At 52.6% G+C, this 17,876-nt stretch overlaps 2 long non-coding RNA genes across 3 annotated transcripts; both read left to right on the forward strand.

The window, feature by feature from the left end:
• Nucleotides 1-6,478: 6,478 nt before the first annotated feature.
• On the forward strand, nucleotides 6,479-14,414 carry LOC109266834 (uncharacterized). Of its 2 annotated transcripts, none has more exons than XR_002079888.2 (3): nucleotides 6,479-6,648; nucleotides 6,871-6,971; nucleotides 14,235-14,414. It is a non-coding gene; the product is annotated as an uncharacterized LOC109266834 (long non-coding RNA). The 2 variants fall into 2 exon arrangements; XR_002079890.2 differs by having other exon boundaries at nucleotides 14,238-14,414.
• Nucleotides 14,415-14,743: 329 nt separating this feature from the next.
• LOC109266638 (uncharacterized) lies at nucleotides 14,744-16,490 on the forward strand. Its single transcript, XR_002079797.2, has 2 exons — nucleotides 14,744-15,067; nucleotides 16,039-16,490. It is a non-coding gene; the product is annotated as an uncharacterized LOC109266638 (long non-coding RNA).
• Nucleotides 16,491-17,876: the final 1,386 nt, after the last annotated feature.

Genomic DNA, 17,876 nt, shown 5'->3' on the forward strand with positions numbered 1-17,876 from the left:
TGAGGAGAGAGGGAGAGGGAGGGAGAGAGAACAGAGCCTTGGAGTGTGCATATGGAGAGAGAGGGGGAGAGAGAGAGAGAGAGAGAGAGAGAGAGAGAGAGAGAGAGAACAGAGCTGTGTGTGTGTGTGTGTGTGTGTGTGTGTGTGTGTGTGTGACTGCGTGACTGTGTGCTGGGGAGACTGTGGGGTGTGTGTGTGTGTGTGTGTGTGTGTGTGTGTGTGTGGCACTCCAGCAGCAAGCTGTACCTTAAAGGTACAGACTGCCTCTGACTGCTCGCCTCCTCCTCCACCCCTAGCCAGACCACCTTCCACCACCATCAGCTAAGAACCTGAGCAGGACCAGTCCCCAGCGACTCCTGCGAGGGGAGAGAAGCAAACCCAGCCCTCTCAAACAGCCCCCCTCCCAGGTTGACGCTGGGAGAGCTCTGAAGGGAGTCCTACAGGAGGGAGGAGGGAGGGGCTTTATTCCTGAGGAAGCAGGGCCTTGCAGAGGGAGGACTGGGGGCTGGGGAGGAGTGGAGCCCCAGCTCTGGGGCCACAACTGCTGGCTGGGGTCCCAGCTCATCATTCACTAGGGTGGGGTGGGTGGAGGGAGGCCACAACCTCCACACCTCTTTTGCAGGGCCTCCGGGACAAGGGCACAGAGCTGTGCAGCCATGGGGGATGCAGACGGTGAGGATGTGAGGGTGGCAGGACCACCATGGGGGTCTCTGGTGCAGTTGGGGAGCCCCTACCTCAAGTCTGCGCTCTCAGGCAGCCTTTGTGCCATCCGGGCAGCTGGGGCTGGCAGAACAGAGCAAGGGCATTTGTTTTCCCCCACAGCAACCTGCCCCTCCCCCACCCTGACACCAAGGGAGGCTCCAAGGGAGGAGGAGATGGGTGGAGCACCGGGTAGCTAAAACCTGGTTTCTCCTCCGACCTCGACCTGAGACTCCCGAGACTCGAGCCTCGCTGTGTGACCCTGACCAGGTTCCTCACTCTCTCTGGGCTTCCTTTGCCTGCTCTATGTGATGAAGGAGGTTGGGTTCCGAAGCTCCACCAGACATTCCCCTCTTCTGAGTCCTACGACAGGCGTCATTTGATGAGAGCATGCCTCCATCCAAGAAGAGGATGAGAAATTACCCAACCCTGAATCCTCCCGGCCCTATCCCAGAGCCATAAAAAGTATGTGCGCTGAAGCGTGCGGGAAAATCTCCTGATCCAATGCCTCCGTTCCAAAGTCGGGGAAACTGAGGCTGGGAGGGAGAGACAGAGGCAGTGATAAGCCCCAGATGCACGGGGAGTGGGAGCCCAGGTCTGGACTGGAGCCCCAGCTCGAAGCGGCGAGGCACAGGCCGAGTCGCCTAGGGAGCCCGGGAGCCGGGCAGCAGGGAGGAGGAGGAGGAGGAGCCCAGGGCGCGCCCCTCCAGCCTTGGCCCCTGCGGGCCCCTTCCGGCCCCTCCCCCAGCCTGCGCACCGTCCCGCCACCTGCTCCCCCGCCCACCGGGGCGGGGCGGCCGCCCCCTCGTTCCCATGGCAACGCGCGGCCCCGGCCGGCCGCCCTGGCCTCCCAGCAGCAGTGCAGCCCATCTGGCCCCAAGCCCGTCCCAGCTGGGCCGCCTGAGGCCCCGGTCGCCGGGGGCCCTCACAGCCCAGCAGCGGTCTGAGACTAGGGCAGGAGCGCCAGGCGTCGGGCACCTACCTATGCCACCACCTCGGCTAGCTGCTGGGCTCATCCTGATGGGTCAGAAGTCATACTAGAAGCCCTCCAGGACCCCACTCCCTACCCTACCCCTGCCCCCCCACCACCCCAAACGTCCACCCAGTGCAGCAGGAGGCAGCATCTCAGGATGAGAGGTCGGCTGTTTGGAGCCAGCCACTCTGGTTGCAAATCCCCAGGTAGTGCGATCTGGGCAATTTACCTAACCTTTTACCCTTCTGAAACTGGAGATGATCATAGAACCTGTCTCATAGGGTGCTTGTGAAGGTTAAATGGGTCAATAAAGAAAAATACGAGGAGTCAGCACTCAGTAATACCAGCTATTATTATGAGTGCAGGTGGCAAGTGCTCAAGATAGCCGTGGCAGTGGCAGCCGAGGAGGGGTCCTAACCCAGCCTGGGAGCCCCAGGGGTGGCTTCCTACCGGAGGCCATGCTGATGGAATCTTAGGAAGTAGCAGTTAGCCAAGGGAAGAGGGAACAGCAGCAGCAAAGGCACAGAGGTGAAAATAGCAGGGGTGGGGGTGAGGAGGGGTGTCCGGGAGACTTACAAAGCCCCTCAGTGTTCCTGGAGAGTGTAGAAAAGCTTGGCTTTTGGTCAGAGGGCACGGAGACAGGAGCCACCGAAGGGTTTTGAACAGAGGCATGACCTGTCCCTTGTTTTCCTAGAGACCACTGCAGCTGCCATATATGCAGTGGCTTGGAGGGGCCCGTGGTCCTTTTAGGAGACGGTGAGGCTTCAACAAGGGGAGATACAAGGTCAGGGAAGATGGGGACAGATTCATGGCTATTAAGGAAGTAGACATGGCAGGATGGTGACCTGTGGACTGGAAGTGGCTGGAAAGGGCAGAGTCAAGGACGGACATGGGCACTTGGGTGGCTGGCTTGAGCACTGAGAGTCTGGCAGGGCCAGAAGAGGGGCAGGTCTGGAGGTGGGAGGTGCTACCCAGCTTGAGAACACCTGAGTTTGGAGCTGAGAGACAGAGACCTGGGCTGGAGAGACCATCATGGGGACATCAGTGCCTGGATGGTAACAAATCCTGCCAGGGTCTGAGAGCTGCCCCAGCATCAGCAGAGGGTGGGGGCCCCTCACCAGGCCAGAGAAGAGGATTTATGCTTTGAGATTGGATTCTAAGCTTCATTTTCCTGGAACCAAGTAGAATTTGTCCGGACTTCTGACCCAAATTGTATGTGTGCTGTTATCACTTTCTGAGGGTTTGGGGTTTGGGAGGGTTGTTTGGGGTGAGGGAGGGGCAGGAGAGTACAAGGAGATATCATATTGTACTGACTCATCCCAGCTCTGTCCATTGCCAGGCAGAAGGTCTTAGTTAAGTCTTCTTATAATGCCTCAGTTTCCTCCCAGCTATCTTGAAGGGTTATTGTAAGAAGGGCACAAAGCTCCTGCATGGTCTCTGGCCATCTTTATTAAACATGCAAATTCTAGGGGCGCCTGGGTGGCTCAGTCGGTTAAGCGGCCGACTTTGGCTCAGGTCATGATCTCGCGGTCCGTGAGTTCAAGCCCCGCGTCGGGCTCTGTGCTTACAGCTCAGAGCCTGGAGCCTGTTTCAGATTCTGTGTCTCCCTCTCTCTGACCCTCTCCCGTTCATGCTCTGTCTCTGTCTCAAAAATAAATAAACGTTAAAAAAAAAAAATTTTTAAACTTGCAAATTCTAGAATCTTCTCCAAAATTCAGGAATATGAATTTCCATGGGTGGGTCTGGGAATCTGTAGGTAAAACTGACCTGTCATTGGGTCAAAGCCTCCAACTACCACCCTGGGACTCCTCTGGCACTGGCCCCTCCACAGCGTGGCCCACCCCTCACACTGGCAGCCTGAGGCAAGAGTTCAAATGGCAGTCCCCTTGGGTGCCTGGATGGCTCAGTCGGTAAGCGTCTGACTTTGGCTCAGGTGGTCTCAGGATCTGTGAGTTAGAGCCCCACATCAGGCTCTCTGCTGGCAACACAGAGCCGGCTTTGGATCTTCTGTCTGCCCTCCCTGGAGCGCGCTCTCTCTTTCTCTTTCTCTCTCCCTCTCAAAAATAAACATTAAAAAAAAAAAAAAGAAAGAAAAACCAAATGGCAGTCCTCTTGCCAGTTTGTCCTTCTCTTCCCCACCCTGCTTCCCATCTATTGTAAAGGTCTTTGTGTGCAGACATGTGGACTCAGGCCCCCTGTCCAAGCTCCCAGGCACAGTTGCCCCCCAAACAGCTTCCTTGTCCAGCCCTCAGGCCTAAGGTTGCAGCACAGTCTGGTGGGAGGATAGACGCAGGTCCTGGGCTTAGAGCCCTTTGGGCAGGGAACTCCAGACGCCAGGCACCTGGAGCATGATCTAGAATGATAAACTTGGGCTCCAGGTGGCATTTCCTCTTGGCCCCATTTACACCACACGTTGGAGCAGGGGTGGGACTGGAGGAAGGCAGAGGAGAACCCTAGATAACAGAGTCGGAGCCGAGGACCAGCTGCCCAGATTTGTGGACTCCCCTGCCTCTGTTTCTATCGGCCTTTCCCACCAGGCCCTCTGGTTCCCAGCAGCCGTATCAAGGAGACTGTAGCCATTCATTCATCTGCCTGCTCCCTGCCTGGCTAAGGTCATCTCAGCCTCTGCTTCCAGCCTCTGCTGGCCCTGGGAAGTATAGCGTTCTGGGGCCTCCTGCACAGCTACCTCATGGGCCATCACAGCCCACACATGCCCAGTCCCTGGCTTGTCATGGAAGATTATATCATTCTTTCAAAATGAAGAAACTGAGGCTCAGAGGAGACGAAGGGGGATCTGCCATTACAGAGCACCTACTGAATGCCAAGTGCTGAGGCAGGTGCTTTTAAAGACATGACCACGCAACACTCCTGTCTGAATGATCCCCAATTTGCAGGTGAGGACAGTGTGGCTCAGGAGGGGGAGGTAACTGGCCCAGAGATCACCCAGCTGGTGGGAGGCAGAGTCAGAATACAGACTGGTCAGACTCCCGGGTCCAGACCCCAGGGATGCACAGTAGGCCTTCGGTAAGGCCTGCCAAGAGGAGCGGAGGATGGTTGGAAACCTGGACCCACCACCTCCGGCGAGGGCCACGGAATGTGAGGAATGTCCATCCCCGGGGTAGGGCTGTGGGCAAGGTGACCTTTGGGAAGATAAAGTCAAATTCCAGTCCTTGGAGACTAGCAGAGGTAGACCTGGCGTGGTACTACCAGGGACCAGAACCAGCTGCAACAGGGCATCGGCCCCCAAGCCCCTCCCTGAGCCAGTAATTACAACTGAGGCACGTGATGGGGGTGCACAAGGGGGGCCACCGCCACATCAGCCCCTGCTGTCCTCTCAACTGGAATCTCCTTTCCCCCACTCTGCCAATGACACTTCAGCCACTATGCTTCTCACCCTGTCCCCAACTGTCACCTGAACACTTCCACTTGGAGGGCCCTGGGGAATGTCAGCCATAACGTCCATAACTCAATGCTCCATGCCCCCTGACTCACCATCCTCCCTGGGAGTACCACCTCCATGCCCCGGCCTGATCGCCTAGATGGCAGGCTGCTAGCCTTGCCTCTTCCTTTTCCCTCTTACTCCATTCAGACTCAGTCTCCCGTGTCTCCACCCTCTCCCTGCTGCCTCTGGCCTCCAGCCTCAGACCCTCCAACCCAATCTCCCCATGGCAACCAGAGTAAGTTTCCAGATGTGGCAAAGAAAAATACAGGATTCTCAGTTAAATTTGAATTTCAGGGGCACCTGGGTGGCTCAGTCAGCTGAGAATCCAACTCTTGATTTCAGCTCAGGCCGTGACCCCAGAGGCATGGAATTGAGCCCCGTATCAGACTCTGCACTGAGTGTGGAGCCTGCTTAAGATTCTCTCTCCCCCTACCCCTCTCTTTAGTTTATGCTCTCTAAACAAACAAACAAATAAATAGGGGTGCCTAGGTGGCTCAGTCGGTTAAGCATCCATCTCTTGATTTCAGTCATGATCTTAGTTTCTTGAGCTCGAGCCCCAAATGGGGCTCTGCACTGATAGGAGGGTGGATAGGGAGAGACCTGCTTGGGATTCTCTCTCTCTCTCTCTCTCTCTCTCTCTGCCCCTCCCCTGCTCATGTCCTCTCTCTCTCCCTCTCTTTCAAAATAAATAAACTTAAAAGAAATAAATTGAAATTTCAGACAAATAATTTTTTTTTTTTTTAGTATAAGTATATCCTAAATGCTGCATGGGACATACTTATGCTAAACAATTTTTTGTTGTTTATCTGAAACTTTCGATCACTGGGCATCTTGTATTTTAGCTGGCAACTCTAAGCCAGAGCATACTTCATCTCTTAAAATTCCCCAGTGGTTCCGTGAGGCATGGAGACTGGAGAAAGCTCCCACGCTTGGAGCATTCTTGCCCCACCATTTCTTGTCTGCCTGTCACCAGCGACCATTCAATTCTCAGAAATCACCTCTTCCAGGAAGCCTTCTGGCTTAGGGGCTGCTCTGTGAAATGGGAGGCTACCAAACTTCCCTTATCAGAACCCCAAGTGCACTGCTAGTCTCCTCCAGCAGTAAGAGCTCCATGAGACCAGCATCTTGCCTTTCTGTTCACCGTGTTTTAGCCTCCAGCACCTTGCATGTGCCCCGAATGACTTGCTGTGGAACCCTGAGCAAGCCCATTGCCTCCTCTGGGTCACAGTCTCCATCCATATGAGGAAGGCCACGTGATATGGTCTCTGAGCCCCCTTCCAGCTCTGATGGCTGCCCATTTCAGCCTGCCCCGGCACTTTGATCCTGGAGATGCTGAGCACGGGGGGCACAGGAGAGAACTCTGAGCCAAGCTTGGAAGACCTGAGGACAAGCCCTGGTTCTGCCTCTCTGCAGCCTCCGACAAGTTTCCCACCCTCTCTCAGCCCAACCTTTCTCTCCTGCCAGGCTCCGGACAAGTGGGGACAACACCGCCTGCTGTAACCTCGTAAGGCTGGAGAAGTCTGAAGCCAGAAAGGTAAGGCGCACAGCACAGCACCCGGCGCATAGGAGGCCCTCAAAAACACAAGATTCCTGCCCCCTCTTCTCACTCAACTGGAAGGGTGAACAACCCTGGAGGGGCTCAGGCAGTGGGGGCTGCAGAGCTCCAGGGGGAGGAGGGAGGGAGAAGCTGGGCTGGGAGCATTCAGGCAAGACTTTAAATCTGGTCTTCGATTTATTTATTTATTTATTTTTAAAGGGCCTGAGCATCTTCTGCGAGGAATCCATCCAGCCCGCCAGAGACAACCTGCAGTCAGTCCCCCACTCCCTTGAGTGTTAAGTGTTCACCCTAAGTGCAAGGTGGGGACATGTGAGTGTAGGTGGAACAGACCCCAGGAGACCTGGGTCCAAGGACACACCAACGTGGGGGACTTTGTTCAGCCTTAGAGCTCCCATAATCTCCTCCAGACCCCCAGGGCCACCCCCAAGTAAACAGCTTGAGGGAGAACCGCGTGGTGCTCGCTGGCTTCAGGACAAAGTTATACCACCACCCCTGTTCCCGCACCCTCTCAACCAGCGGGTTCACAAGATGGGGATGTCCCAGCAGGCTCTTCCAGTGCTAGGACAGGGCCTTCCCCAGGCCCGCTTCTGGTCTCATCTGAATGATTTGGTGTAAGGAACAGGGGACGGTTCCTTCTCGGATAGGTAATCCAGGGTTCTAGAGGATGAGACGACAGTGCTGTGAGCCTCCAGAAATGAATTCCTGCCTCTGGACAGGAATCTGAAGATAGACCAGGCTCTCTCACTCTGCCTCCTTCTTCTTGGGCTCTTCTCTGTCCCCTCTCCTGCTTCCTTCCTTCTCCTGCTCCCTGTCTCTCCCAGCCCCTGCTGAACTAGCTTCCCAGGCCTATTAATCAGGCCTGATCTGACCTCAAGACCAAAGAGCCAAGAAGAGGAGGGAGGCAGGGAAGAAGAAAGGAGGGAAGAGGACAATTCACCTGCCCGGAGACCTGGTCAGTGCTACTCACCTTTGCCTCTCTTGTCTCCTAGACCTCCCCCCAGTCACCCTACAAGGCAGAACCTATTTATAGGGGAGCAAACTCAGTCTCCAAGAGCATAGATGTTCTGACTGGCACCACACAACTGATAAGGAGCCAGTCTCCAGGCTCCTAGGTGGCTCCTAGTTGACAACTGGGAGCTTAAACTGACCGGGGAGGAAGAAGAGCATCTCCTTGGTCCTAAGGCTCTCAGTCATTCAGGGCTGAAGCCAGTCAGGGCAGGTGGGAGGGCTGGCCTAGCTAGTCCCTGTCCCAAAGAGGGCAGGTAGCCCAAGGCAAGTCACTTCACCTTTCTGAAGATCCTTTTGTCCAGTTAAAAATCTGGCCAGGAGTGGCCTTTGCCCTCGAGGGAAAAGTGATAAGTGCCTTGGCTTGTAGCTAGACTTGATTTCAAATTCTGGTTCTGCCTGTCCCTAGTTGAGTAGCTAGACACAAGTCACTTCTCCCTGCTGTGAAATGGGAGTGATCAGGCCATCCACATGGGGTTTTGCTGAAGATTGGGCCCCTTAGAGGGCTCCACAGCTGGTGCTCAAGGGGTGGAAAGAAATGCAATGAGAAAGCCTAGTGACCATCAGCTGTGGGACCAGGCAAGTGGCTCCCCCCTACCCTGCCCCCACGATGCCAAAGCACTCTTGGGCCTGGGAGGGTAGACTAGAGACTCGTGTCTGACATTTTACCCTCTCGGATCCCCAGAGAGCACACCCTCACTCCATCCTACCATCCTGGCCCTTACATACCCATCCTGCTCCATTCTTCCCTGGCCGACTCAGGGCTCTGTTCCCACCCCACCCCCAGTACAAAAGGGACATTTGACATTCTTTGTTCTGTGCAAGCTCATTCTCTGAGTGTGGGATCCACCAGGCCTCGCAGCTGGGACCTGCCACCTTCCCCCCCCAGGCCTGGCCCAGCTCTGCCAGAGCTTTGTGCGGGAGGAGAGGGAGGGAGGGGCCGCAGAGGAGAGTCCCAACCCCCACCATCAGAATTGGCAGGAAGGAAACCTGGTGGGGGAGGGTGGCGGAGAGGTTCTAAGAGGACTGCACTCACAGGACTTGTTTGAGATTGGGGTAGGGGCTAACTTGAGGCTAAAACCTATTTTTCTCCTGGCTCCCAGCTAGGGGCTCTTTTCACTCACTAGTTTCTTAGTAAATTTTATTTATTTATTTTAAAAAATGGTTTCATGTTTATTATTTCTGAGGGGTGGGGGAGGAGAGAGAGAGAGAGAGAGAGAGAGAGAGAGAGAATGAATGAGAGAATGAGCCTGGGACGGGCAAAGAGAGAGGGAGACACAGAATCCAAAGCAGACTTCAAGCTGTCAGCACAGAGCCCAACGTGGGGCTCCAACTCTTGAACAGAATTGTGAGATCATGACCTGAGCCAAAGTTGGACCCTTAACTGACTGAGCCCCCAGGTTCCGCCTTAGTAAGTTTTAAAGAAACTGCTCCCAACTCTGCCCTGATTTCCTGTGTGACCTTGGGTGTGTTCCTTTCCCTCTCTGGGCCTTGGTCTCCCTGGTATAAAATGGAGGGAAAGACCTGGAGAACCTCTCATATGAGAGGGTTCCTGAGCCAGACCCTGGCCAGGTGCTGGGATACCACAGACCAGCCACCCTTCCAGAATCCGGTTCTAGGATTCCATCAAGAAGGAGCACAAAATGACTTCTTGAGGTAAAAGTAATATGTTTCCATGAAAGTAGGATCCCCCCAAATGGATCTAGCCTCCCTCCCCTCAAACTGATACAGTCCTGGACAACCTCCAAAGCTGTTTCCCCTCTTCATCTATCAATAAGCTTGTAAGACAAACGAGACCAAAATGGTGTTCTCCTTTTACAGAAAATAAGGCTGCAGGCTCACCGAGGACAGGCCCCAACCCGCCCTGGGAGTGACGCCTGAGCTCACTGGGGAAAGACAGATGGTGGATATTCTGGGTGAGGGCCCCACATGAGCAAGGGAGAGAGCTCAGGTAGACCTGAGGGGAGCAGAGAGAGGAGGCTGCAGGATGTCGGCTGCCTGGCTAAGGAGTTTTCCCCACGGGCGCTGGGGAGCCACAGGAGAGGGGTTTATGCCAGGCCTGTGTCGTCACTACTGTTGTTGCAAAGGGAGTGAACGGTGGACCCAGACAGAGACCAAGGGAGCCTGAACAGCTGTAGACACAGGTAGCTTCTGACAAAAGGGCCAGGGAGCCTCAACAGGCCGTGGGGGAGGGGGAGCCAAGCAATTCCTCTCGGGGAAAGAGGGGAAGTGAGCGGGGAGATGAAGCAGGGGAGAGGAAATGAAAGATTAAGTGCATAAAGGCCATAAAGCTCAGAAATGTCCAGGCCGGATGGATTCCCAGTTTATAGACACATTTGCGTTCAAGGATGCTCAGCCGGGCCTGATACCCCAACAAGAGCAGCCGCACAAGGAGGCCGAGGGGATACTGGGCTGGAAGGGACCCCTCATGCCCCTGACCTACTCTCTTGCTCCCCCCACCATTCCCAAGCCACCCCCCCACTCCTCCGGCTGGCTGACAGCCCAGCTGGAAGCAATTGTGGGAGCCTCCAGCCCAGAGAGCTGCATCCCACAAAGGGCCCTGGTAAATAGCAGCCCACACCCCAGACGGCCTGTGCACACACCCCCTCCTTCGCAGCCCCCTGCCCGGAAATTTAAAACAACTGCTCAACATAGTCTTAAATCCTCCAGGAAGGAGCTCCGGTAAGGAGGCCAGGCAGGAAGCATGAGGCTGGCCAAGGCCCTGCCTGGAACTCCTTCTCTCCCCAGCTCCCACCCTGAACTCCCCTGAAATACCGCCCCGCAAAGTCTGGCCACGGGCCTCTCAGCCCCTGGGGTTCCTGTGCTGGTGTTCGCTGCGGGATGCTGCAGCTGCCGCTTGTCAGAATCGCCAAGTAGACAGGGAGCACCCTGTGCACGGGATGGTCTTGTCCCCTGCTTGTCCCCAGCGCTGGGTCTGCCACAGAGCAAAAGCATAGCGTATATATGAAGAAGAATGAATAAATGGAGCCACCAGGTGACCCTGAGCTGTCACTGCTCTTTGGACCTCAGTTTCCTCATCTATCAAATGGGCATGATAACTTTTACCCTGTCTATTTCCCAGAGTTGTGAGAGTTGAACAAGAACCTTTGTGCAAGTGTTTTATTTTATTTTATTTTATTTTATTTTATTTTATTTTATTTTATTTTATTCTATTCTATTCTATTCTATTCTTGTTTTTTTTTAATGTTTATTTTTGAGAGAGAGAGCGAGAGCATGCACATGAGCGGGGGAGAAGCAGAGAGAGAGGGAGATACAGAATGTCAGCACAGAGCCCAGTGCAGGACTCAAAGCCACTGACCGTGAGATCATGACCGGAGCCGAAGTGGGCCACTCAACCGACTGAGCCACCCAGGAGCCCCAGTGTGCAAGTATTTTAGTAACTGCAAAGCTGGCTTTCCTTCCTGACCTTGGTTTGCTCATCTGTAAAAGGAGGGTCCCTCCCAGCTTTGATATTTGGAGACTTTAGCCAGAGAGGAGAGTGCTCCTTAAATATCAGCTGGGCATTCGGGGGAGGCCAGAGGCTAGAGTGTCAGGAAATAGAGCCCTGGCCAGGGTTCAGAAGGCCACTATTTCAGTTCTAAAGTGGCCTCTGACTCATTGTATGACCTTCTCTGGGCCTCAGTTTTCTTCTCTGTAAAATGGGAGTGGGTGGACACAGAATGCCTAAAGTGACCTCTAGCATTCAAGCTCTGTGAATGACAGGATATTATTCAGAGGGCAATGGGGAGCCACTGATAGGCTTTGAGCTGGAGAGCAGCATGATCCCAATCAGGTTTCAGAGCACTCACTCTGGCAGTGGGGTGGTTTGTGGGCAGAAGGACAGGGAGGCTGGATTCCGGAGGCCTGGAAGAGGCAACAGAAGACAGTGTCTTTCCTCATGCTGTGCCCGTGCCTGGACTGCTCTGCCCCTTCCCCAGGTCCCTGCTTTTTCAAAATCACCCATCTAAGACACAGTTCAGGGAGCACTTCCTCCCTAAGGTCTTCCCAGCTTGGCTCTGATGCAGTTACTTCCTCTGCCCTGCGGTTGCCCAGCTCTTTGTATCTCCATCCCCGGACCAGTGTGGATTACTGTTGTGTGTGTACGTGTGTGCACAGGCGTGCGTGCATTTCTCTCCTGGGCTGTGAGCTCCTAAGGTCGGGGTGGGTGTCCCACATCCCCGTATCATCTCTAGCACCCACCACGGGGCCTGGCCCAGAGGCGGTGCTCAGTACATGCCTGCAGAGTGCTGCGGATGCCAGAACATCCTACTCTCTGAGTCCACCTGCAGGATACGAGACTGGGCTCCAGCCCCAGCTTAACTGCCAGTAGCCATGTGACCTTGGGTGAGTTACTTCTCCCTTCTGGACCAAGGTCCTTTTTTGGCCAAATAGGAATTACCCTGATTATTCATTCTTGAGTCAGGACTCTGATGGGAGGGAGCATCCTTAGGCCTTTTCCTGGGCATGTCCCCTCACCACTTCCTTTGCTGTGCTCTGGATCACGGTGCACTGTGAGGACTGATTCCAGAACCCAAGCTCACTGAAAATCTCATCCGTGGGTCCTGCACTGTGCTGTGCACAGAGGGGTGCTCGGCAGGCCTGTATAAAGACGCATTTGTCTACTCCACAGCCCCAAGAGAGGGAGCCTAGTGGGATCTCCATAAACAGTGATGTGCACCAAATGCAGGGCTTTGCAAGAGGCCAGGAGCCCAAACCCAGCTGCAGTCCAGCCTCTGTCCCCATACCCTCCTGCCCAGCCATCCTCCTGGGGCTGGCTGGTCTGACTTCCCCAGAGAGCTGTGGGGAAGGGGTGCTGTCAGCTCCAAAAGCAGATGGATCTTTAGCCGGCACTACTCTGCCCCAGGCAAGCCCTGCCTGAATCTCAGCCAGAATCCCCCTTCTACTCCCCCGCCCCCATGGGCTGGGACAGACCTCAGCCAGCAGGCCTCCCAGCTTTGATCAATACAGGGCAGGCAGCCAAGGCGGCTGCAGGCTCCATCCTCCCAGGAGGCCCCGGCTCAGCCGGGGTCACAAGGGGGAGGGGCCCCAGCAGCAGCCTGGCTCAGGGGCTATGGGGGTGGGGCAGGGTGTGGAGAGCAGGAAAGGCAGGCATCACTCATGAAGTCGTTGTTCACCCCTTCTTCACCTGCTCGCTTCTTCGTCCACATTCAGGTGGTCCACAAATATTTGGTGAGCACCAACTTTGCCCCGGGCACTGGCATTGGCCCTGGGGCACAGTGAGGAGAAGACAGCAGCTCTTGTGAAACTGATTTTCTAGTCTGGGAGAGAGACAGCCGAGGAGGAATGAAATAAACAAACATAAGAGATAGTTTCTAAAGGTGATAAATACAGAACAGGGTAAGGCGACAGAGAGATCAGGCGACATCACACACACGGTGACCAAGGAGGAGGCCAAGGAGGATAACGTCTGAGCTGAGGCTCAAATGATGAAGAGGTGCCGACCAGGCTGGCTCAGTCAGACCCCCAGAAGCACACGCTAAGATGGAGAGCTACATGTAGGAACCTTCTGGGGGCTTGCCCTTGGACCCTGCACCTGCGGGCACCTGTGGGTGGGTGAGGGAAGTAGCACAGAGTGACGGAAGGAGTTGGGCTATGCTGAAGTCACAACAAAGGCCTCAGCTGACCCCCATGCATCAAGGAACAAGGAGAACCTTTCCAAGTTGTCCCAGTTCCAGGCAATGGGTCTGGCCTTTGTACCCGCACGCTGGCCAGCCGATGGGTAGCTGCCCACAGGAAGGGACAAGACTGGCCAAGCCAGCTGTCTTCAGAGGAGGCATTCCAACAGAGTCTCAACTGAGAGCAGATGGGGGATGGAGCCCCTCAGCCCCAAATGGGAACCTGGGTGGCACCTCCTCAGCATCTACAAGGTGTGCTATGATTTGAAAGAAGAACATTCCAGATAGCGGAATAGCAAATGAGAAGCCTTGAGGAAGAAATGAGCTTAGCCTGAAGAAGACCAGCGTAGTGGAGAGTGCTGAGTGAAGAAGAATCACAGGACAGTGGTCAGAGAGCAGGCAAAGGCCATTCCAGAAGGGCCTGTGAACCAAGGGACTTTATTCTCAGTGTGAAGGGCCACCCCATAGGTCCTTAAGAGGAGAGTGATCTGGTAACTCCCTATTAACACTACCCTGGCTTCTGTGGAGTAGGGGAGGGGAAAGGGAGAGCAGTAGAAGGCCATGGGAAGAGTCCAGGTGAGAAGATTCCGATAAATCTTGGCTGTTGTAAAGATGCCTCCAGTGTCCTGTCGGTGATATTCAACCAGATGAATTTTACTTTTTACCATTCTTAAGGTCCTGAACTCTTGTGGCTTGGGGAAGAACCTCGGAGATTCCTACTTCCTCTCCCTGACCTGGGCAGGAAGCCCTTTGCCAAAATTGGTGGTTAGTGACCAGGCAGCCCATGCTATGCCCCATAGAGACTGAGGAGCTCACTCCCCTTATGGATCACTCTGCTGGAAAGTTCTGAGAGCTGCCTCTTGTAGCTGTTCCCAGGGGCCCCTGTTCTGCTCTGGGCCACACTAACCACATCTGTCCCAGTAGTTCCCAAGAGGTGAGAACATGCTCCCGTCTCCACTCCAACCCCATATCTTGTCTGGCGATGATCTCAGATGATGCCCCCTCCCTAACTCAAGCCTAGTTCCTTGCCAGCCCATCAATTCACTGCTATGACATGCATCTGTTTCTTCAAAGGTATGGAGAAAAGTCATTTTGTAGAAGTTGTAAGAGGAAAATATTTTCTTTAAAAAAAAAAAAGTTAAATATATTTTCTTCTGAGGCCTGACTCATGTGGAGGCCAAACCAGACTAGGAGTTAGGACAGGTGGGTTCTAACCTGCCTATGTGACTCTGGACCAGTCTCTTCCCCTTTCTGGGCTTTATTTGCTCCTCTGTCAATGAGGCTGTCCAGCTGGGTAGAATTTAAAGCTGAACCAAAATATTGTGAGTTCATGTGTAGATCTGCCCTTGTTCTTTCTTTAAAATCTGAGCCAAGGGATTTTCTGATTTCTTTTCCTATGCCTCCCAGCTCCAGACTCTTGGAGCTAAAAAGGTCGCAGAAAGCCTAACCAACTTCCTTTGCTCCACACCACCTGCTTTGCTGAACTGTGTTTCAACATCACCATCAGCTGATTACCTCTACCTTCAGAGCTTGTACACCTCCAGACATAGGGAGCTCACTATCTTGAGAAAGTTCTTCAGCTAAACACGAAGATTCTATAAGTAATACAGCGGCTCTTGTCTTTCTCTGTGTCACTGCTCATCTAGTCATTCATTCATTTATATTTTCATTCATTCAATACTATTTATTGAGCCTCCACTAAATGAAGCAGAAAACTCATGGTCCAGCATCAGAGCAAAATCATAACTCTAAAGGTAGTTTATGTTCTTTGAGCAATTATACTATGGCCAGCATTGTACTAAGCACTGCAAATACACCATCTCAGTTAATCATCATAGTCACCTCCCTCTTTGCAAATGAACAAATTGAGGGTTAGGGAGTATGGGAGACAGGGTCCCAGTAGGAAACAGATGGCAACTGAAGGCTTTCTTGCAGAGTTGAAGAAAGGGACTATTTACACAGGTGTGGAAAGGGTTAAGGAAACCTACAAGGGATGGCAGGGTGCCCTAAGGTTCGCAACAGGGAGGAGCCCTAACCACCTATAGATCTGAAGGGAAAAGAAGTGAGAAGGTTGTCAGGAGCACCTGGTGAAGCTAGAGTTGTGAAAGAGGGGGCACCTGATGGGAGCCATGGCTGTAGAGAATGGGGGTAGGAGGAGAGGAATTAATAGCCTTTTCTCTCACTCCTGCTGGTACTTCCCAGTGATTGAATCCGCAGGGAATCAGTAGGCAAGGTTTTTCAGGCGATATAGTCCACAGAGGTCAGGCTTCTGGGCACACTGAGGGAAAAGAACCGGTCTTAGGGGAGTGTGCAAACTGAATAACCGACCCAGAGAGTTAGCTGATTTGTCTAAGCTCTCGAAGTCAGGAAGTTGCAGAGCCATAGAAATAAAGACATAGTGATTCATGCGCTGTGTTCAAGTTGTAAGAGCCTGAAGGAGGGAGTTGTGGGTGAGTTTAGAAGGATCTGGAGGATAGGCAGGAGTTTGTGGGAAAAGAAAGGGGAAAGGACATTCCAGAAAGGCTGGAGAGGGTATAGGAACACCACCTGTTGGGCAAGAGTGAGGCGCTCTGCAGGGCTGGAGAGAGCTGGGAAGCTTCCAGAAACCTCTGGGGGGAGGCTGGAGAGGGAGCTCGGAAGTGTTACTATTGGAATAAGATAAAGCCACTACTCATCCATTAATTTACTTTAAATATGTATTGATTGGGCTTCTGCTCTTTGCCAGGGACTGTGCTAGGAGTTGGGGTTACAGCCACGAAAAGTGCAGTCACAGGCTTGTGCAGCCATGGTCCTGACCTTGTGGAGCTTATGGTCTAGTAGGGGAAGGGGAGAAGCCACTGATGAGTGGGAATCAGCGCTCTGAAGAAAAATCTGGATTTTCTCTTCTAAGCAATGGGAGACACTGATGGACATTGATAGCTGAAACTTTTTAATGTTTTTTTTTTTTTTAATTGTGGGATAGCTTACAAATAGTAGATTGCCCAGATCTTAAGTGTATTGCTTAATGAATTACAACCACCACTCAGATCAAGACTCAAAACATTTCCAGGGCCCAAAAGGCTCTTTCATGCCCCCACCCAGCCGTACCCTCGCCTAAAGTAACCGCTATGTTGATTTTTATCACCATGTATTCATTTTGCCTGTTTTTGAATGCCATATAAATAGAATCTTATAGTATGTACTTGTTTGTGCCTTTCTTCTTTTGCCCTACGTTTTGCCCAAGAGATTCATGTGTGTTGCAGCTTGTGGCAATTGTCTGTTCTTACCCATGGCTATTTAATCTACTGTGTGTGTGTATGAATACATGTATTATTTTATTTATACATTCTACTGTTAATGGGGTTAACAGTTTATTTATCCAGTCTACTGTCAATTTGGGTTGCTTCTAATTTTTGGCTATTGTAAATAATGCTGTCATGAGTATTCTTTTTTTTTTTTAATTTTTTTTAGCATTTTTCAGTTTTGAGAAACAGAGAGGGACAGAGCTTGAGCAGGGGAGGGACAAAGCAAGAGGGAGACACAAAATCCAAAGCAGGCTCCAGGCTCCGAGCTGTCAGCACAGAGCCCGATGCGGGGCTCAAACCCATGAACCGTGAGATCGTGACCTGAGCCGAAGTCGGACGCTTAACCGACTGAGCCACCCAGGTGCCCCTGTCATGAATATTCTTGTACAGTGTTTTTGGTGACCATATGCATGCTCATTTCTGTTGGGTATACATCCAGGAGTGGGATCCCCGAGACATACATGTTTAACTTCAGTAAATACTGCCAATTTTCCAAAGCGTGGTATCAGTTTATACACCTACTAACAATGTATGGGAGCCCTGCTTGCTCCACCTCCTTGCAGACCCTTGAAAATGTTGGTCTGGTTCATTTTAGCCATTCTGGTAAGTGCATAACAGTCTCTTATTGTAGTTTAAATTTGCGTTTCATTAGGGCATCTGGCTGGCTCTGTCAGAAGGGCCTGTTAAAGCCCCGTATTGAATGCAGAGATTACGAAAGAAAATACATTTTTGAAAACTTCAAAAAAAGTAAATTTTCAGGGCGCCTGGGTGGCTCTGTCGGTTGAGCGTCCGACTTTGGTTCAGGTCATGATCTCGCAGTTTGTGAGTTCGAGCCCCGCGTCGGGCTCTGTGCTGACAGCTTGGAGCCTGGAGCCTGCTTCGATTCTGTGTCCCCCTCTCTTTCTGCCCCTCCCCAACTCATGCTCTGTCTCTCTCTGTCTCTCAAAAATAAATAAACATTAAAAAAATTAAAAAAAAAATAAATTTTCAAGTCACTGACACATAATGTGTGGCACACCTTGTTATATACTTATTGATAATTTGTGAAGTGTCTGTTTAAGTCTTTTATTTTTTTTTTTAATAATGGGTTGCCCCGTTTGTTTTCTTGATGCATGAGTTCTTTAAAAAAAATTTTTTTAACGCTTATTTATTTTTGAGACAGAGAGAGACAGAGCATGAACAGGGGAGGGGCAGAGAGAGAGGGAGACACAGAATCTGAAACAGGCTCCAGGCTCTGAGCTGTCAGCACAGAGCCCGATGCGGGGCTTGAACTCACGGA

This window comes from Panthera pardus, unplaced genomic scaffold (genome assembly GCF_024362965.1).
Source record: "Panthera pardus isolate Hobbes unplaced genomic scaffold, ASM2436296v1 HiC_scaffold_11, whole genome shotgun sequence".
NCBI classification, from domain to species: Eukaryota; Metazoa; Chordata; class Mammalia; order Carnivora; family Felidae; genus Panthera; species Panthera pardus.